The following is a 22,978-nucleotide window of genomic DNA, read 5'->3' on the forward strand; positions in this document are numbered from 1 at the left end:
AGCACTTAAAACAGATACAAAATGGTTCAGGCAGAGCAGGGGTAAAATGAGAGGAAAAGAGACCCGACCACAAAGTTCTTTTTCCAGGTAGAGTTCACGGACCTATAAATCAGTGGTAAAAATATGCTTAAGGCTGAAACCTGGCAGCTTCACTCGTCAAATTGGTGCCCGTTTCTACTCACAGGAGGAAAGAGGGGAAGATGCTTTTAATGCTTCCATATTTCACGAAGAACTTTGTCCACAATGCTGGCCTTTGAGGTCCATAAGGAGAAAAAGGAAGGCACGCTGTCCGTCTATTTAAAGAATCCAGGGAAAAAAGTGTATTTCTGTGCATACCTCTGATTTGCTTCACGGGGAAATAATTAACCTTTAAAATGCCAATGGTCAAGAAGAATTGTTGTCATGTGATGTTCTGGAGCACATCGGGGTGGGAGGGGTTTCTCCATCAGCACATTACTCATCTGAATGATGATTGAATCTGCTGATGTCATGGGTGCTACAACTACTAACAAGGCAGCTGGGCTGGCACTTTTCTCCCTTAGTTTAAACCAGGGGTCTCCAACCTTGGTCACTTTAAGACTTGTGGACTTCAACTCCCAGAAATCCTCAGCCAGCTTAGCCATGGAAAGAGTAAACTATCACAATTACAGGTAGTCCTGGACAACAGTTCACTTAGTGACCGTCCAAAGTTACAACGGCACTGGAAAAAGTGTCTTAAGATCATTTTTTACACTTATGACCCCTGACGCATCCCCATGGTCACGTGATTTATATTCATATGCTTAACAACTGACTCGCATTTTGTCATTTCTGCCAGAGGAGCTGGCGGCAGACTCGGACGATGAGGAGGTTGGGGAGGAACTTGGGCCAGTGCTGGAGTCTGGGGAAGGCTCTGATGGATGCTCAGCATCGGACACAGAGATAGAGCCAGGGCCATCCGGCATTTCCCAGCCACCAGACAGGCAGCTGCCTTTGGAGTCAGAGATGAGTGAGGAGGAGGAACAGCTGGGGCCTGTTCCAGATGCACGTATTCCCAGAGCAGATAGGAGAGGTGAACAAAAGAGGACAAGAAGTCAACTTGGGAAGCAAAACAAACGTGGATGCTGAATGGCCCCTTCCTGGCTGGGGAATAAATAGGAGGAAAGGGAAGTGGTGGTCGTAGGAGACAACAGTTCGTATTTCTAGAAAGTTTGCTCCCTGTGCATTTCGTGGGACTAAGACTGCCTTGCCAGAACTGAGGTTTGTCTATTTCTCTGACTTAATTTGTAGTTTTCTCTCTAGGAGCTCAGGGCCTTACATTTATCTTAATGAGCTGAAAAGGACTATTGCTTCAGTTAACTTTTTGTCAGACTCCTGCCTGGACTTTCTGTTGGTGAATGCAGTTAATTCAGTGGTGGGATTCAGCCAGTTCGCACCACTTCGGGAGAACCGGTTGTTAACTTTCTGAGCAGTTTGGTGAACTGGGCATCATTAGGGCAGAGAACCGGTTGTTAAATTATTTGAATCCCACCACTGAGTTAATTCCCGATGTGTAATTAAAGAGGGGTTTTTCTTTGTGGGAAGTCTGTTTCTTGCTTCTGTGAAGGCCGGGTCAGAACACATTTATGACGGTTGCAGTGTCCCGGGGTCATGTGATCACCTTTTTTATGACCTTCTGACCCGCCAAGTCAACAGGGAAGTCGGATTCACTGAGCAACTATGTTACTAATTTAATGACTGCTGTGATTCACTTAGCAAATGGGGCAAGAAAAGTCGTAAAATGGGGCAAAACTCAATTAACTTTCTCACTCAGCAGCATAACTTTTGGGCTCAATTGTGGTCATACGCTGAGGACTACTTGTATGAAGAAATTCAGTACAATTATTAAAAAGTAAAAAGTACAAGAGTTGAGATTTTCTTTATAACACATCAAAGTAGCAAAGAATTTTTTTTTCACCAGGAATTACTGTATTTTTTGGAGTGTAAGACACACCTTTCCCCCCCCCCACAAAAAAAGGGTGAAAATCTGGGTGCATCTTATACTCCGAATGTAGCCCCGCCCAGCTTCTCAAACGGAGGTTTCAGAGGCTGAAAGAAGCTTCAGAAAAGAAGCCCCCAAACAGAGCTTCAGAGGCTTTTTTTTCTGAAGTTCTGTTTTGGAGGCTTTCAGAGGCAGATAAAAGTTTTTTTTCTGAAATGGAGTTTCAGAAGCAGGGAAAAAAAAAGCAAAAAAAAAGCAAGGCACGGAACTCACAACCAAGGAACCTGTTGCTAAAATTCACCTCTGGGAACAGCTGATTGGGAGGCCAATCCACCTGCCAATCAGCTTTTTTCTAATTTTCCTCCCCAAAATCTAAGATACGTCTTATACTTCGAAAAATACGGTAATTTTCTACCCCCTTCGTCCTTCTCATCCACTTTCTCTTCTCACAGACTCTGCCCAGAACACACACACACACACACACACACACACACACACACACAATTACTTAATTATTTAATTATTATTTAATTTGTTTGCCACCCATCCCACTGCAAGACAAGTCCATTACCCAGGGGAACTTTTGAAACTATTAGAATTATATATTGTACACACTTAGAAAGGATTTGTGCTAAACTGATATTGAGTTAGTCTCTAGGTAAAAAAAAAAATTGGTAAGTTTTATACTTGCAAATTTGGAAGCAAATCCCATTCCCATCCTCGACTTAGGGCCGTAATTGAGGCCAGAGTTATGATTGCAAGTTGTGTTAGTTGTTAAGTGGGGTCACCACATGACCATGTCCAACTTTATGACCTTTTTTGCAGTGTTCATTAAGCAAATCCATTTTTTGTTCTGGCCAGTTTTTGCCAGAAATCAAAAGTAAACTTGCAAAAACTTGCAAAAACTTGCAAAAATGTTGTAAGTCACAGTCATGGGACCATAGACGCTACAAATGGCTTTAAATGCAGGTTCGGTTTCCAACAAACCTGCATTTCCAAAGTGCAATCTCATGAGTGTGGAGAGGCCCCAGCCATCAGAACGTAGAATCTGGGGTTGTAACTAATCCCTGGGAAGATACATCGTAACTTTGAGTGGTTGCTAAGTGACCATTCGTAACTGGAGGAATACCCATACCTTGAATTATTGCCATGGTAGACTCAGTTATAGATAAATTCATAGATACATGCCCGTATTTTCAGAAACAGTTTAGCTCTTTGACACCAATAAGTTGTACTGATGTAGCTTGAATCTTAGGGCATAAGATACAAACAATTAACAATAAACAATATCATTGCTATCCACAAGCCCTTCTACCTCACAGATATGGGAGGATGGGCATAATGACCACCTTTTGTTACTAGACTAGATTTGTGATCAGTGGGTGGATGGTCCCCAAATTGACATCATTGGCCTCAGCTACAGAAAAGAGAAAGATGGACTCCTGAAGGACATGAGAATCATGGAAGGCTCATTACACCCCAGGTATTTTTCAAGATGGCCAACAGATCAGACAAGAGGAGCCATATCTCTTTAACTTCTTCCTCTTTATTATACACTCAGAATTACTGCCTTTAAATATACTTAATAACTTTGTGTCTATAAAGCATTATGCCTTTCATCCTTTTGTCTATGGAGATCCTCAGTCATCCAGGTCATATAAATCCTTCCATTCCCCACTATCCTGCCAGAGCTGAAGAAGTTTACTGCAACTACATCACAAAAAAGGCTTTAAGAGTTGTAAACCTAATCTTGCGTAGCTTCTTCTCCAGAAACACTACACAACTAACCAGATCATATAAAACATTTGCTAGACCAATTCTTGAATACAGCTCGCCTGTCTGGAACCCTCACCACATTTCAGACATCAATACAATTGAACGTGTCCAGAAATATTTTACAAGAAGAATTCTCCACTTCTCTGAAAACAACAAAATACCTTATGCCAGCAGACTTGAAATCCTGGGTTTAGAAAATTTAGAACTCTGCTGCCTTCGACATGACCTGAGTTTAACTCATAGAATCATCTATTACAATGTCCTTCCTGTTGAAGACTACTTCAGCTTCAATCGCAACAATACACGAGCACACAATAGATTCAAACTTAAAGTGAACTGCTCCAATCTTGATTACAGAAAATATGACTTCAGTAACGGAGTTGTTAATACTTGGAATACACTACCTGACTCTGTGGTAGTGGTCCCAAAATCCCCAAAGTTTTAACCAAAAACTGTCTACTATTGACCTCACCCCATTCCTTAGAGGTCTGTAAGGGGCGTGCATAAGAGCACAAGGGTGCCTACCGTTCCTGTCCTATTGTTTCCTTTCATTATATCCAATTATATCTAATCCATTATATCCATTATATCTAATTAATATAGTTATTACATACTTATGCTTATATATATGCTTATATATTGCATAGTTACTTCATGCTTATGCTTATATATACTGTGTGACAAAATAAATAAATAAAATAAATAAATAAATAAAATAGATTCTCAGTCATCCAGGTCATATAAATCCTTCCATTCCCCACTATCCTGCCAGAGCCGAAGAAGCTTCTTGGATGAGAAGTGAATCATCTTCAAAAGAAAAACCAGAAAGTCCAGTTGCCTCTTGAAAAAGCACCTTTGGGATTTTCACCATTTTATAGCCCACCACTTTTCAAGAAGAAGACTGATGCACGGACATCAGAGATTTCCTTCTTAAGCAAAGTGCCCTCTAGCTACCCAATTCTCTACCGGCCATTAACATTCATTATCTCTACCCAGGCATTAGGTCGTGCCCTCTTCCATACCTCTTCTGTCTCTGGTTTCTGGGTAGTATCACATTTCATCTGTGCACCATTTCTGAAGTTTCTTTGTCAGCCATTCTATCTCAAATAGATGGTCAGGCTCATGGATGAAAGTGTTGTACACTGAGAGCATATGCACCAAGACAAATTCCTTGTGTGTCCAATCACACTTGGCCAATAAAAAAATTCTATTCTGTTCTATTCTATTGTGACCATAGAGAGATGGCCATGCTCTTTCTTAGATCAGATTGTCAGATTTGGCTTTGACAACATAAAAGGATTACGCACTGTGTAAATTCTCATGGATGCATTTAAGCCTTCCAGCTGAGCAGCTTCTTTATTGAGAGCTCAAAATAAGGATTTCAGTTAAATAGCTTTGACATTCTTACTTATTCCAAATATTATTGGAGCAGGGCAGAGTTAATGGGAAATATGATTAGAATTAGTAACAAAGAAGGGCTGAATTCAATATCACACAAATGAAAATTCATTTAGGTAACAAGACTTTTGGCACTTAGCTTTCCTTATAACATCCCAATGCGCGCACACGCGCACATATAAAAGAACACGTGCACATGTACACCCACATACACACACAAACTGCTTTGGTGAATCTTGTTATGTATTCATGTTTGTACCTTTAAATATTTGAGCGGGAAATCAGCACGTTGCTGATTGGTCGAAGCCTCCAACAGAACTGTATAAAAGGAGAGGTTTTTACCCCAGCCTGTTGCTGGGTTCACCCTATATTAAAGAGCTGTTGTCACTACCCTGGTCTCCAGCCTCGTTACTTCCCGAACTTAACATTGGCGACGAAGGTGGGATCTCGAGGCTAAGGAGAACCAGAACCGAGCTGAAGCACGATAGACCCGAACCCAGCAAACTCAGGGCAGAAAAGCGGAGATGGCCAGTTACACTCCGCCCGCACCGTTTGACCCGGCTAAGGAGAAATGGGGAACGTATATGACCCGTTTGAAAGCTTTCTAGAAGCCAACGAACTGCAAGGAGTTCCAGATAACCAAAAGGGCTTATTTCTTAAGCCACTGTGGTCCGGAGGTCATTGATATCGCGGAAGCCCTGGCAGAGCCAACGCCGTTGCAGTCGGTGTCATGGCCAACTCTACAGACTTTACTAAAAACCACTTGGCACCACGCCGTCCAAATACGTGCGGCGGTTTGAATTCGGAGGCGAAGGCAGATGGAGGGCGAATCCATCGGTGACTACATGGCCGCCTAAGAAAAGCGCCCAAGGACTGCGGATACGCGACCTGGGCGAGGTGCTCCTCGAGCAACTCATCCGAGGGGTCAAAGACATCCGTTTGCGGCGGCGGCTGCTAGCAAAGAGCAACCTGACGCTGGCCACCGCTCTGGGCGAAGCCAGAGCACATGAAATGTCCACCCAAGCGGCGGAGACACTGCAGAAGCCTGTCCCACCAAAGGCGAGCGCAAGGCAACCCGGTGCACCAGGAGGAGGTTCAGACCGAATCCGACGGTGAAGATGAGGAAGGGTCTGCCGAACCGAGAAACGCGACAAAGGGGACCGAGATGAATGCGGAAGCTGCGGTGGTCAACACCAGCGCAACGCTGCAAGTTTAAGGCGACATGTCGGCGGTGTGGGAAGAAAGGGCACCTAGCTCAAGTTTGTCGAGCGCCCAACCTTCCCGCCGAAAATTCAAATCGGCCAATCAGAGCGCGGAATCGGCAAGGCGACCCGCGATTGGCTCAAACAAAAAGGCGGATTCCAACCAAACAACTGTGGTCATAGGCGCGCCTCAACCAGTGGAGAAGAAGATCTTCACCAAACCAAAATAGAGTACGGTGCCGGCTTGAAGTAGACACGGGATCAGCGATCACCATCATGTCCTGGGACACTTTGGCGAAGTCGCTGCCGTCCGTCGCGGCGCCACCTGCAAGCACAACGGCTACGAGTCCACGACTACCAGGGAATCGCATCCCTGTTCGAGGGACCACCTCCGTCCGAGTCGAGTACGGTCCACACAAGAAGACCCTGCCCATCACGATCGTCGAAGGGACCCTGCCCAGTCTGTTGGGACTAGACTGGTTTCGTGCCCTGGGCATGGGGGTGACTGGCATCTACAGAAGTGACTGTAACCTGCAAGACATTCTCTTTAACGAGTTCAAGATGTCTTCAAGGACTGCCTGGGCAAGTACAAGGGACCCCTATTTCCTTCAACTTAGACCCCAGGTAGCCCCATTAGGCTTAAGGCGAGGAGAGTCCTTTGCCCTAAAACCAAAATCGATAAGGAGCTAGATAAGCTCATTAATCAGGGGATTTTGGTGCCAGTCGATCACGCAAAGTGGGAGACGCCAATCGTCACCCCAATAAAGCCGGACGGGTCAATTAGAATTTGCGCTGACTACAAGGCGACGCTTAACAAAGCCTTACAGAAAAGCGCTTACCGGTTCCGTGGTGCAACACTTATTGCACTCTTTGGGGCAAGGGCAAGTCTTTGCAAAGTTAGACTTGGCCCAAGCCTACCAACAACTGCCGTGACGCCCGCTGGCGAAGCCCAAACGATTGTAACGCACAGGGGCCTTCAAGTGCACCGATTGCAATTTGGGGTTAGTGTGGCACCAGGGCTGTTCCAAAACCTAATGGAACGACTACTGCAGGGGCTCCCAGGGTAGTTCCCTACTTGATGATGTCCTAATTTCAGGGAAAACATGGAGGAATTGGGGAGCGTTAAGAAAGGTTTTGGGCATTTTCCGGACAGCGGATTAAAAGTCAAGGCAAACAAATGCCAGATAGGGTCGAATCTCGATTTCTTGGGCTACGGATAGACAAGAAAGGAATTCACCCTACTGAGAGCAAGGTTAAGGCAATTAGGAAGGCTCCAGCGCCCAAAAACAAAGCAGAGCTGCAGGCATTCCTGGGATTGGTGAATTTTACGGTCTTTTAAAGAACAAAGCAACCGTTGGAACCGCTGCATAGACTCTTAGGGAAAAATACTGTTTGGTCTTGGGGAAAGTCGGAAAATAGGGCTTTTGAAGCAGTAAAGAACCTGCTCTCAAGTGATAGCCTGCTCATCCAATATCACAACTCATTACCCCTAGTGCTGGTTTGCGATGCCTCCTTATGGGGTGGGGCTGTACTCAGCCATAGACTTCCAAACGGCACAGAAGCCCCTATAGCTTTTTACTCTAGAACGATGTCCTCCCCAGAGAGAAACTACAGCCAGCTAGATAAAGAAGCACTAGCCATTGTGTCAGGGGTTAAAAAATTCCACGAATATGTCTTTGGGCGGGATTTTGAAATCGTGACTGACCACAGACCGCTACTAGGGATACTGGCTGGCGACCGCCCAACGCCTGTGGCACTTTCGCCACGCCTGACCCGATGGACTATATTCTTAGCCGCTTATTCGTACAAGCTGCAGCATCGACCAGGAAAAGAAGTGGGGCATGCAGACGCTTTAAGCCGATGCCCACTACCAGGGGCAATCGAAGACCCCACTCCGGGAACGCCTGTCCTACTTATTGACTCTTTGGACTCTGGCCCAGTCACATCTAAGGAAGTGGCTCGGGCATCATACCGGGACATTGTGTTAAGAACTGTACTCGGTTGGGTACAGAGAGGGTGGGCCGCCGGGCGAACGGTTCAAAGAATTTGTTAAAAAACGCGATGAGCTCTCGGCTCAAGGGGGGTGCCTGTTATGGGGTGATCGTGTAATAATTCCTGATAAATTAAGGGGAAAGGTATTGGACCTCCTCCACGAGGGTCACCCAGGGATCGTAAGGATGAAGGGGTTAGCTAGAAGCTATGTGTGGTGGCCACTCATGGACGCAGAGATTGCTGAGAGGGTAGGGAAATGCCAGGCTTGCCAAGAGTCCAGACCTCTACCCCCAACGGCCCCAGTCAGGGAATGGGAAAAGCCCCAAGGGCCCTGGTCAAGAATCCACATTGATTTTGCTGGCCCTTTCCACGGCCAAACGTTCCTAGTGGTTGTTGATGCATTCTCTAAATGGTTGGAGATCATACTCATGAAATCCACTACGGCCGAAGCAGTAATCGCAGCCCTGCGCCACCTATTCGCAATTCACGGCAGCCCAGTTTGAAGAATACCTGGCAGAGGAGGGCATCCGACATGCCCTCTCTGCGCCTTTCCACCCTGCGTCGAATGGCCTTGCAGAGCGTTCCGTCCGGAGCGCTAAGGAGGCATTGTCCAGGCTCAAGCCAGGTGACTGGCAAACAAAGATAGATTTCTTTCTGGCCGTTCAGCACAGAACCCCAAGCACGGCTACAGGCAGAAGCCCAGCCGAATTGTTGATGGGACGGAAACTCCGGTGCCCACTTGACGCTTGAATCCCATTACACACCAGAGGGTTACAAGGGGAACTAGAAAAACAAGAGAAATGGGCATAGGCGACGGGTGTGGGCCCGAAACTATGGGGACGGCCCTAGTTGGCTAGCAGGACAAATCATAAAGACAACCGCCCAAAATCGTATTTGGTAGAACTCCAAGACAACAGAGTGTGGAGGCGCCACATAGATCAGATAAGGAAACGAATAACTGATCAAACCGAACCAAAGAAACAGATCATGACCAATACCCATTTGAATTCACAGCTGACAATGACCCGGGAGGCGCAAGACTTAGCTGAGGTCCCAGAGTTCCAGCGACGCCATCAGGTTCCCGAGGAAACAGCAGGAAAATTACAAAAATAATCCAAGGCGGATGGCCAAGAAAAAGAGTCTGCCAATAATCCGGGGCCGTTGGCCCAGAGAAAGAGCTGGGAGGAGAAAACAGCCCCTCCGACCAGCTCAAACACCACCCAGAACTGAACCGCGAGGTCAGAAAGAACTAGGAGACGCCCAGGTTATTTGCGTGACTACGTCGAATAAGGATATGTAAATAAAATGTAAATAGAGGCAAAGTGTTTTCTGGGAGGGGAGGAGTGTTATGTATTCATGTTTGTACCTTTAAATATTTGAGCGGGAAATCAGCACGTTGCTGATTGGTCGAAGCCTCCAACAGAACTGTATAAAAGGAGAGGTTTTTACCCCAGCCTGTTGCTGGGTTCACCCTATATTAAAGAGCTGTTGTCACTACCCTGGTCTCCAGCCTCGTTACTTCCCGAACTTAACAAATCTTCCATTTGAATGAATTTTGTAGGTTGTTCAACAGCCCAGGCAGATTTTGATGAACAGATCACTTAGTGGCTAAGCGGTCAGGGTGCTTAGAAGATCTTTATAGGTACTTATACAAGTAGGTAAATGTCTAGGGAGTTTCTCAGTCATCCAGGTCATGGTTGTCCCAAAGGTGTTTTTTCAAGAAAGCAACTGGACTTTCTTTGTTTTTCCTTGAAGATGTTTCGCTTCTCATCCAAGAAGCTTCTTCAGCCACAACTGAATTATACAAACAGGGTTTTCATTTGATGGTGCAGTGGTTAGGCTACTTCTGCTGACTGTCAGCTGCCTGCAATTTGGCAGTTCAAATCCCATCAGCCTCAAGGCTGACTCAGCCTTCCATCCTTCCAAAGTGAGTAAAATGAGGATCCAAATTGTTGGGGGCAATAGGCTGACTCTTTAAACTGCGTAGAGAGGGCTGTGAAGCACTGTAAAGCAGTATATAAGTCTAAGTGCTATTGCTATTGTTAGATCAGATAGGTTGGGTGAAATCTATGCCTTATGGAGGAAGAGGAAGAATATATCTTGATCGCTGAAATTTTAATTCTACTTCCAGAGTGATGCTCATAGCACACTCCTGTAAGATAACTGAAGCTCTTGGGATGTGATAGATTAAGAGAGTTGTTCTTTGACATAGGTTGGGCCTAAGCCGGACAAAGATTTGTAGGTAGATCTTAATTTGTGACCACAGCTGAGCCCAGAATTTCCAGTGCTAAGCAAGGTAGTTGTTAAGTGAGCTGTGGCCCATTTTATGACCTTTTTGGCCACAATTGTTAAAAAAAATCACTCCAGTATTTAAGCGAATCAACAGTTGTTAAGCAAATTTGACTTCCCCCATCGACTTTGCTTGTTGGAAGACAGCTGGGAAGGTTACAAATGGGGATGACATGATCCTAGGTCTGTGCATAAACACATGCCAGTTGCCAAGCCCCCAAATTTTGATCACCTGACCAAGGGGATGCTGCAACAGTCATTAAGTATGAAAACTGGTCATAAGCCACTTTTTTCCAGAGCTGTTGTCACTTTGAATGGTCACTAAACAAATGATCGTAATTTGAGGACTTCCTGTATAGACTACTTGAAGCAGACTCTCACAAGCAACAAGAAACAATAGGACAATGATGCCAACATAGGGAACAGAACTTGTAACAAATCCAGGGTCAACCCTGGAGACCATCTTTTTCTTTGGATCTTCAGGGCTGCCACATTTAGTGCTGTGGGAAACTGGGAGGGGGGATTTCATGGAGTAGTAGAGATATCTAGCCATAATAACATTATTTTCTCTGGGAGTCAGGGACATTCAGCCTGCACCTGGAGTGGCGTGACTGGGAGGCGTCTCCAGTTGCAACGGTGCATTGATTGAACCGTGAGATGGACATATAGGTGCTGCGCAGGGACTTGGACTTTCCTTTGAGTGGGGAAAACCTGGAAGCTTTCAGGTTCAGGTTTTCCCAGATGTGCCAATATGACATCTCTAATAAAATGGAACTTTAAGGAACTTCCAGCCTCAGAGTCTTCTTTCGTTGGGTGTTACTTGGAACCCTGACATTCAGAAGTTTATGTGCCCACACATCTATACCAACAGGACCATCACAGGCCCCACTAAGTACACAACAAGATTAGAGACACCATCCCATGTTCTTCCTCCAATGTCCAGAGGAATATCTGCCAGCAATATCTCACTAGACTTTACACTATGTAGCTGCTGAAGTGCACTATGGTTCATGAAAGCTTATGCTTTTTAAATAAAATTTATTAGAAAAGATATTACCAGAACTCCTAATTTTTGGCCACCATAAAGTGACCACACTGTCCTTCTTAAATACCCTTCATTTTGAAAATAACAAAACGTGTGCTATCAAATTTTAGACATTTTGCCAGGATGATGAAAAGTGCATTTGACCTGTGCCTTGGTCATCCCAACCCCGTGCTACTAATTTTTGTTCTAGTAGATAAGAAACTATCAAAATGTTGCTTCAACCTCAATCCTTAAAGTTGCCATAATCCCCTTAAGATACCAGCAAACTTACAACAATAATTTGGAAAATTTGGTTGTCTGCTTAAACTGAACCTAGAGTAGCTGTCCAATAGCAAATATCTTTGAATCACACTAGGTCAGGCTGTCTTTCTGTCTTAACTGAAACCTCTCTCTTAATTTGACTATGTCACTTAATCTTCTAGAGGTGGGTCAAATTTACCAATTTCTTTCATTTGCAACATTGGCTTTTTCCCCAGGCAAAAAATATTGTTTATCCTTCTTTGCTTTCCAATTTTAGATTTTAAAAAATTACCTCTTGCCGCTGCTTCCTCCTCCTTCCTCTTCTTTTTAAACACCCCTCCCCATATCAATGAATGTAATTGGTATAAAAAAAACCCACCTGAAATCCAATCAGCACCTCCTCCTTTCAGTGCTAATAAAAGTTTGTGGGGGGGGGGGGAGAGAAGCAAACACATCACCACTTGTCATTTTGAAAAGATAATGTCAGTCAGGGCCATTGAAGATCCGTTGCGTTTCCCCAGATTTTCTGGGAAAGAAGAGAATTCTTTTCAACATCCTTTGGATTTGGTCTTTCAAGTGAAATGTTGTCCTTTCAGCTAAATTTGCCAAGCTGGGAACAGAACTCTACAGCTATCCCTTTATTGGCAGCTTAATTTGCAGCAGTTAGTAACATTGGGCAACCAGCCATGCAGAACTCTACCTGCTGATTCCAGCATGATCAGAATTCAGCCGAAGGGGCCTTATTTGTCTGGCTTCATACAGGCCAGCTGGAGCACTTAGTTGTCAGAAGAAGGCACTATGCTCTAGTCCAGTGATGGTGAACCTTTCACGCGGAAACATCGTGCACACGCACACGTACTCCTTGGGGCCATACTCCAGAAAAGCCAAACTTCCAGGTTCTAGCATGCATGCGTGCCTGACGATCAGGTAGCCGGTGCACATGTGCAGGCCGGTTTTCGGCACCGCCACATGCGCAAAGAGATCATGTTCCAGAAAAGCTGAACTTCCAGGTTGTAGCACGCATGCGTGCCCAATGATCAGCTGGCTGGTGCACATGCCATGCCGGTTTTTGGCACTGCCATGCACGTGAAGGGATCACGCTCCGGAAAAGCCAAACTTCTGTGTTCTGGCGCGCATGTGCACCCAACAATCAGCTGGCCGGCGCACATGCACACACTGGTTTTCGGCACTGCTGTGTACATGAAGGACAGCTGATCGTTATGTGAGCATGCACGCCAGAAACCCTGATGATAAACAGGCAAGGCCGCATGTGCCGGGCAACATGGCTTCGCGTGCCACTTTGAGCACACGTGCCATAGGTTCACCATCATGGTTCTAGTCTATGCTGTAATGTATCTTTAAATATTTTGGCGGGAAACAAGCACGTTGCTGATTGGTTGAAGCCGCCGGCTAAACTGTATATAAGGAGAGGTTTTTCCCAGCCCGGGTTACTGGGTTCACCATATAGTAAAGAGCTGTTGTCACTATCCTGGTCTCCTGCCTCGTTATTGCCCGAATCAAACACTGGCGACGAAGGTGGGATATCGAGGCTAAGAGCGCCAGGAAAAGAGCTGAACTCACCAGGAAGACACGAACCCAGCAAAACAAGGGCGGAAAGCAGCGATGTCCGGCTACACACCGCCAGCGCCATTCGACCCAGCCAAGGAGAAATGGGGGTCATACATGGCTCGCTTCGAGTGTTTCCTCAAAGCAAACGAACTGCAAGGGGTTTCCGACAACAGGAAACGAGCCTATTTTTTGAGCCACTGCGGTCCAGAAGTTTCGACACGCAGAATCCTGGCTGAGCCAACGCGCCGGTACAGTCGGTACCGTGGCAAACTCTACAAACTATGCTGAAAGCCATTTGCACCGATGCCATCCAAGTATGTGCAGCGGTTTGAATTCGGGGCGCAGACAGCAAGAGGCGAGTCCATCAGTGCATACATGGCAGCCCTAAGAAAGCCTCAAAACATTGCAGTATCGAGACTTGGACGAGACATTGCTGGAGCAACTCATCCGCGGGGTCAGGGACATCCGTTTGCGGAGGCGGCTGCTGGCTAAAAGCAACCTGGCGCTGGCAAACGCCCTGGGCGAAGCCAGGGCTCACGAGGTGTCCACCCAAGCGGCGGAAACCTACAAAAGCAGGTCACACCAGCGGCTGGTGCGAAATCAACCCCGGTCCACAATGAAGAGGTCCAGGCGAATCGGAGGTGAGGACGAGGAAGGAGTCTTCCACACGGGAGGCGGAGAAAAACGACAGGCGACTGCGCGAGTTGCGGAGGCAACACCAACGACAACAATGCAGATTTAAAGATGCAACATGTCGGTGATGCGAAGGAAGGGCACCTAGCACAGGTCTGTCGAGCTCCCCAACCTTCCCGCCAAAAATTCAAACCGACCAATCAGGCGCGGGAGCGAGGCGGCCCGGAGTGGTCAGTTTAAAAAGGCGAATCAAACCAAAACTGTCGTGAAAGTGGGTCACGCATCAACACGCATAGAAAAGAAAATCTTCACAAAAGCAAAGATTGAGGGGTGCCGTGCCGATTGGAGGTGGACACGGCTCATCGATCACGATCATGTCCTGGGACAACCTCGTGAGAGCCTTACCCGCCATCATAAGCGCAAGCTGCAACCACAAAGACTAAAGTACAGGACTACCAGGGAATCGCATCCCTGTTAGAGGGCGTCCGTCCACGTCAGTATGGACACTACAAGAAAACTCTGCCCATCACCATCGTCGATGGGACCCTGCCAAGCTTGTTGGGACTGGACTGGTTCGAGCATTGGGCATGGGGTGACTGGAATCTTCAGAAAGCGAAGTCGACCTCAAAGACACACTCACGAAGGAGTTTGGGGCGTTTTCAAAGACTGCCTGGGCAAGTACAAGGGACCCCTATATCCTTTAACTTAGACCCCAAGTTGCCCTATCCGTCTAAAGGCTAGGAGGGTCCCGTTAGCCCTAAAGCCCAGGATTGACGGGAACTGGACAAACTAGTAAACCAGGGAATTCTAGTGCCAGTTGACCATGCTAAGTGGGAGACCCCATAGTCACCCCAGTCAAACCGGACGGATCGGTCCGGTTGCGCTGACTACAAGGCAACGCTGAACAAAGCGTTGCAAAGAGTGCTTACCCGTTCGGTGGTACAGCACTTACTGCACTCAATGGGGCATGGGCAAGTTTTGCCAAGCTAGACTTGGCACAAGCCTATCAACAGCTGCCCGTAGACAGCAACACAGCCAAGCGCAGACAATTGTGACTCACAGAGGGCTTTTAAGTGTACCCGATTACAGTTTGGGGTTAGTGTGGCTCCAGGGTTATTTCAGAACCTGATGGGCGGCTATTGCAGGGCTACCAGGGTGGTACCATACTTTGACGATGTACTGGTATCAGCTGAAAACCTAGAGGAATTAGGGGCGAGGCTGCGAAAGTTTTGGGCATTTTCCGGTCTGCCGGTCTCACGGTCAAACTAAACAAATGCCAGATCGGGGTTGAGTCTGTGGAATTCCTGGGCTACGGATAGACAGGAAGGATTCACCCACTGAGAGCAAGGTACGGGCCATCAGGAAGGCCCGGTGCCCAAGAACAAAAGCGGAGTTACAGGCATTCTTAGGTCTGGTCAACTTCTCGCAGTATTCTTAAGGAATAAGGCAACAGTAGCAGAGCCGCTGCATAAATTATTAGCTAAGACTGCTGCATGGTCTTGGGGAAAGGCGGAAGCTAGGGCATTGAAGGGTAAAAATCTCCTAACGATGATAGCCTCCTTATCCAGTACAATGGCACACTACCTCTAGTGTTAAGCTGCGATGCATCTCCCTATGGGGTGGGGGCTGTGCTCAGCCACAGGTTACCTAATGGCACAGAAGCCCCCATTGCATACTACTCCCGAACCATGTCATCAACTGAAAGGAATTATAGCCAGCTTGATAAGGAAGCCTTGGCTATAGTCTCAGGGGTAAAGAAATTCCATGAGTATGTATTTGGTCGTGATTTTGAAATCATCACGGACCATAGACCTTTGCTAGGTCTGCTGGCAGGCGACCGCCCAACGCCCGTGGCACTTTCGCCAAGACTGACCCGATGGACTATCTTCCTGGCAGCGTATTCTTACAAATTACTACACCGGCCAGGAAAGGAATTAGGGCATGCAGACGCCCTGAGCAGATGCCCGTTACCAGAGACTATCGAAGACCCCACTCCGGGGATACCAGTTCTGCTAATTGACTCTTTGGACTCTGGCCCAGTCACATCCAAAGAGGTGGCTCGGGCTTCGTATAAGGACATTACCATACGAACGGTACTTGGTTGGGTACAAAGAGGTTGGCCCGCTGCGCCGGCGGCGTTTAAAGAGTTTGTAAAGCGAGGGAACTTTCGGCTCAAGGGGTGCCTGCTATGGGGGATCAGTGGTGATCCCAGAGAAATTAAGGAAAAGGTGTTGGATCTCCTTCACGAAGGTCACCCAGGGATCGTGAGGATGAAGGGTCTAGCGAGAAGCTATGTGTGGTGGCCCTTAATGGACTTGGAAATTGCTGAGAGGGTAGGGAAATGCCAGGCCTGCCAGGAGTCAGACCGCTACCCCAACGGCCCCGGTTCGGGAATGGGAGACCCCAGGGCCCTGGTCTAGGATCCACATCGATTTTGCGGCCTTCCACGGCCAAACCTTTCTGGTAGTAGTCGATGCCTACTCCAAATGGCTGGAAATCATTCTCATGAGATCCATGACAGCCGAGGCGTGATCTCAGTCCTCGGCACCTATTTGTAACCCATGGGTTGCCCGACACGTTAGTATCCGATAACGGCCCGCAATTCACGGCAACACAGTTTGAGGGTACTTGGCAGAGGAGGGCATCCGGCATGTCCTCTCGGCGCCTTTCCACCCTCGACGAATGGCCTTGCAGAGCGTTCCGTCCGGGCGCAAAGAGGCATTGTCAGAATCAAGCCAGGCGACTGGCAAACAAAAATCGATACCTTCCTGGCCGTCAACACAGAACCCCTGTGTCACAACTGGCAGAAGCCCAGCAGAGTTATTAATGGGTCGGAAGCTCAGGTGCCCACTAGACCGTTTAAACCAAACTACACACCAGGCGGTTACAAGGGGGACTGAAAACAAGAGGGATGGAAATAGGCGACCTAGTGTGGGCACACAACTATAGCGAGGCCCGACCTGGTTAGCAGGAAAAATCCTAGAAATAACAGGTCCCAAATCATATTTAGTAGAGATAAAGGATGGCCGGGTATGGGCGCCACATAGACCAAATAAGAAAAGCATAACGAACAATCGAATTAGGCGAAACAGGCCCTGACTATACAATGTTTGAATCCACAGCTGACTCAAACCCGGGGCAAAGCAGGACTTATCTGACTTCCAGGAGGTCCAGCGACGCCAACAGGTTCCGTCAGAAAACAGCAGGGACGACTCTGCAAATAATCCAGGGCCGGATGGCCCAGAGGAGGAGCTGAGAGGAACAGACAGTCCCTCCGGTCAGCTCGACTCACTCCCAGAGAATGAATTGCGCAGGTCTGAAAGAGTCAGGAGACGCCCAGTCTACTTGCGTGATTACGTTGAAAAATAATATGTAAATCTCATGTAAATAATGGTAAAGTGTTTTCTGGGAGGGAAGGAGTGTAATGTATCTTTAAATATTTTGGCGGGAAACAAGCACGTTGCTGATTGGTTGAAGCCGCCGGCTAAACTGTATATAAGGAGAGGTTTTTCCCAGCCCGGGTTGCTGGGTTCACCATATAGTAAAGAGCTGTTGTCACTATCCTGGTCTCCTGCCTCGTTATTGCCCGAATCAAACATATGCCATGGTAATGTCAGTCTAATATGGCCAAAGTGTGAAATGATAGAATACCTTCTCCCTTCTATAACCAATCCTTGTAAACAGATCTTCAGTTGTTGTAGAAGAACAGGAGGTATGACCCCAAAACAGACAATGAAAGTCAGTCAGAAGTTCTGAAGGCAGTTGAGAAGGAGTTGGAACTCCATTTCCCTTCTTTGCTGTGGTGGACAAAGATTGACACATGACAGTCTGAGAAGTTAAGGAGGCTGCAGGGACTTCCCCTGTTTAAATCATTGCTTCTTTCCTCCCAGTAAATACTATTATTTTGTTGCATTGTCAGCCACATGCTTAGGTTGTTTATTATTGTTAGTTACACAACAAAGAGAAATCACAGCTGGCAGTTCCTTAGTTGGTGTTAGTCTTCATGTGCATCCTAGGATGTTGTAATGAATCAGCACAGTATATATTGTCGACTCAAGTAGTATAGTCTTTTTTAATGGAAATTTAATGGACAGATGGAAATTTTGTCCATGTGTGGATTTTCTAAATGCTCTCCAAGAATTTTTGGTATGGCACTCAGTGTGCTGCTAACTACTAGGACTACCATGGCCGGTTTAGGCCATAATCTTTCAATTTGGATTTTAAGATCTTGATATTTTGTACTCTTCTCCAATTCTTTGTCTTCTGTTTTACTATCCCCTGGTATTGCCACCTCAATTATCCACACTTTCTTCTTTTTAACCACATCTGGTGCGTTACGAATTAAGACTTCATCAGTTTGCATTCAGAAATCCTGCAATATTTTAATGTGCTCATTTTCAACTACTTTGTCAATGATACTAAGGTGCTTTTTCAAAAGGCAACGGGACTTTCTTTGTTTTTCCTTGAAAACATTTCACTTCTGAACCAAGAAGCTTCTTCAGTTCAGAATTTGTTCGCAATGATTACATGGGTACCAAATTTGAATGTGGTAATAGAGATGCAACAATGAAAATTTCAATGGAAGAAAAGAAATACAGTTTTATTCTGAATATTATATTTGGTATAAGAAAATTGCTATAATTTTTATACTGTGGGTATATTACGCCAGTTCTGATAATTAAAAGTGAGAAATTATTTACTAAAAATGCTGGAAATGTAAGGAACAGATTGGACCTTTCATATCCTGTGGCAACGCTGTAAAGCTCAGCTATTCTGGAAAATAATCTACACTACAATGAAATAAAGCTGAAAAGCTGATTCCATTTCGGTGTGTTAATATTCTTAGTAAACTTTATAAACCACATATCCCTTTAAAGCATACTGAATTAGCTGAAATAATATTATATGTTTTTTACTTACAAGAATCTTATACATGAATTGTTTCAGTTTGAACATCTTCCACTTTCTTGATGTGTTTTCCTCCATATACTGTCAAGTTGATTAATTCTTTGTTGCAGTGAGATTCAGTGTGTCTTTTTGAACTCCTCCTTACTCTTACATAAATATTTTAGCTTCTGCTTAATTGTCTCAACAAAACTCCATAGTTTTGCATACTGAGATAAAGATGTTAAAGGCACCAACAATTCCAAACTAGAAACCTTCTTTGGTAAGAAAGTCAAGAGTTAAAAATGGCTCTCTGTAATTCATCAAAGGCAATATTGTCTTACTTTAAACGTTCTTCACAAGCTTTTTTGTTGTTGAAGGCATTTCTCTGTTGCTAATCAACAAGGCAGAATGTAGCATAAGAGTGGGAGTAGGAAATTTGTCATCTAAGCTTCGGATCCATTATTCATCTGACGAAGGGCATTATTTAAGCCAAAACAAAGCAAGTAACATTTTTGTTTATCCGTTTAAAAGTTAAATTGTCAAAAACAAAGAGATGATTTCTGAAGCCACCAAGTAGACTGTGAAGCTGCAATTTAGCAAGCTACCATTACAAATGAAAGTCTAGATGTAACTCCTGTTAAATGGAATTGACTAGGCATGAAATGGTTTATGCTGCCAGAGTGACTTTGGGCAAAGAACTAAGTTCAATTTAATTCCAACCCGCCCCCTCAAAAATAAAATCAAGTCCAGTTTGTTTTGGACTGATTCAGGGACCAAGTTCAAATCTTATCTAAAAAATAAAAGTGAAACAGGTTACTTATTGGTTTTCTGCCCTGAGGCTGATGATCCACGGATATAAAAACCAAATTTGACTCTTTTTGTTATGGTTCATGCCAAAGGATGCATCTGATGATTCCATCTCTACCTTAGTGGCTTTTGCATCCACTGAAACAGATCAGTTTCTAAGTTACCATTTTGGCCAAACTGGCTGAACAGCTGGGGGCAAAACAACTTCAGGATCTTCTGAATTGTATCTAGATATATTTCAAGCTGGACCAGAGCCATGGTGGTGCAATGGTTAAATGCAGTACTGCAGGCTACTTGTGCTGACTGCCAGCTGACTGCAATTTGGGATTTCAAATCTCACCAGGCTCAAGGTTGACTCAGCCTTCCATCCTTCCGAGGTGGGTAAAATGAGGACCCAAATTGTTGGGAGCAATAGGCTGACTCTGTAAACTGCTTAGAGAGGGCTATAAACCACTGTGAAGTGGTATATACGTGTAAGTGCTATTGCTATTGGACAGTGTACAGAAGTTAGTAGTCCTGCTGAATGATCTAATGAGGAGTGTGATTGAGGAGTGTGTCTCCCAGCTAATGCTTGTAGATCTATCAGCAGCTTTCAAGTGTGGTTTTCTCCAGAACTGCATGAGAAATTTGGGGTTTGGTATGGTAACTCTGCTATGGTTCCACTCCTATCTCAAGGGTAGGCAGTGGTGGGATTCAAGTAATTTAACAACCGGTTCTGTGCCCTAATGATTTCTTCCAACAGCCAGTTTGCCAAACTGCTCAGAAAGTTAACAACCGGTTCTCCCGAAGTGGTGCGAACTGGCTGAATCCCACCACTGAGGGTAGGTCTCAAATAGTTTTAGCATTGAAAAATTACTGCTTGAGCTTTTATTAAGAACAAGAGCACTTAGACTTTACAGCACTCTCTAGTTGGTTTACAGAGTCAGCATACTGCCCCCAACGATCTGGGTCTTCATTTTACTGACCTCAGAAGGCTGGAAGGCTGATCAGGATGGTCAGCTGGTCAGGATCGAACTCCTGGCAATGAGCAGAGTTAGCCTGCAATACTGCATTCTAATCGCCACCATGGCTCTTTCAATGTCTTTGCTGCAGAATTTCTGTTCATATCCTCCTCCTCTTTCATATTTATTTACATTTCTGAAGAGTGGGGTAAACAGCAGAGAGTGTGGAGCTGGTTGTCGTCTTTATGTGGATAATACCTCATTCTGCTTCTTGTTTCTACCTTCAAGTGTGTCACCCACTCCCTGATAGGTCACTGCTTCGAGTGGGTTGCAGAATATAATTGTCAGATTTCACCAATGGCACTCAGGCCTGGAAGTGTTCAATTGAATAAACAAGCCTCTTTGAGCTCAGAAAAGCAAGATTCATTAGAGGAAAAAAACAGAGGTTAGAGTGACAACGTAGGAATTCCATGAATAGTTTTACTTTCAGATGAAAAATCCATACATAAGTAATTCAAAGTTGCTCGACACTCATTTTCTTTCTCTCCTTCAATGTGAAGAGGAGGATGCTCATCGCTTTTGAGAAGGAAAGGCAGCCTGCTTCTACAAATCATTTGGGAACAACAGCTCCTTATCACAGTGTGTTGTATGTGGCAATACCTCAGGAGGAAGCCCAGAAGCTTAAGCAGTTCCAGAAAGCAATGGTTAGGCTTTTGTCATATGTCCTGGCATCGTGTGATCACCATTTGTAACCACAACTTACCATTTGGCAGTAATTTTGGGCTCAGTTGTGGTTGCAAATTGAGGGCTACTTATATGCAAGCAAGGGCCTGTAATCCATTTTAATTCAGTCAGATTAATGATCCATTCCGAGGATGGATGATGATGATGATGATGATGATGATTGTTATTATTTATTAGATTTCTATACCGCCCTTCTCCCAAAGGGCTCAGGGCGGTGTACAGCCAAAATAAAAACAAACAATACAATATACAATTAAAACAAGAATTAAAAAACTTATTACACAATTGGCCTAAGACTTTAAAACATTTAAAATTCTAAAAACCAATTAAAATTCATAATATAAAGTTAAAAACCAACAAAATTTAAGCCAGCCCCGCGCGAATAAATAAATGTGTTTTCAATTCGTGGCGGAAGGTCCGAAGGTCAGGTATTTGGCGTAAACCAGGGGGAAGTTCGTTCCAGAGGGTAGGAGCCCCCACAGAGAAGGATCTTTCCCTGGGGGCCGCCAGCCGACATTGTTTGGGACAATGGAGAGACCATTCTTAAAACCTTCTCCTATGTCTCTCATAGCCTTTTTTTTAAAAATTATCTTTCTTTTTTTTTGGCATTTGGGTGAATTTTTAAAGGCAGAATGTAATAATCTCTTCCTTAGGGCCTTTACAACATACTCAAGTGGTATCCATAATTCTTAAATTGAAAAACTGGGGGTGGGGGGAGAAACACATCTAAACTGGTCAAATCTTATGACCCTGGAGTGTTTTGGCAAAAAAATTCATGAGATCTTTGCATACAAAATCTTCAACAGATATTATTTTTATGCAAAATCAGTGAGCCCTGGAGTAAGCTAGTCAAATTACACAAAATTTGAAGCAATTCAGAGAGTCGGGTGGGAGAAGATCACCCAACCACTTCATAAGATTTCATGATGGCTGTCATCCTATGGAAAAGTTGCTAGTCTTTGGCTAAGGTTTAGAAAATGCTGGTATTTTTCTCCCCACAGGCTCTCTGGAGGTGTTTGAAGATCTGAAGTTGAGCAATCTTGCTTGAAGACCACTGAAACGGGCACCACAGCCTGGTGTACGGTTTAAGTAATTCTCAATCCTGAAACTGAATTGTTTTTATTTGCTGCAACTGCGATCCCCAAGTACCATGTTCAAGGATCACTCACTCTTCTGATATCTCAAGAGACACAACATAGAAACTGTTTAGAAATTGCTTCCATCAAGTAGTCATCCAGAATTTTGCAGCTCATCTCTGTAGCCCCTGTAAAAAAAAAAAAGCCAACACTCCTGTTTGTGTTTGGATGTATGTTTGTGCGTGTGTATGTGTTTTATGTGTGAATAAGTGAGTGAGTAGGAGAAACAGAGAAGTTTATGCATATATTAGAGAAAAGGGGTGCAGAGAGAACAAAGCAGAATATGTGCCAGGGAAAAAATGTTTTGCTTACAGAGATTGAATATAAAAGAAAAGATGTACTGTAGCATTTTGCCCAGA

The sequence above is a fragment of the Ahaetulla prasina genome, chromosome 1 (genome assembly GCF_028640845.1).
Source record: "Ahaetulla prasina isolate Xishuangbanna chromosome 1, ASM2864084v1, whole genome shotgun sequence".
NCBI classification, from domain to species: Eukaryota; Metazoa; Chordata; class Lepidosauria; order Squamata; family Colubridae; genus Ahaetulla; species Ahaetulla prasina.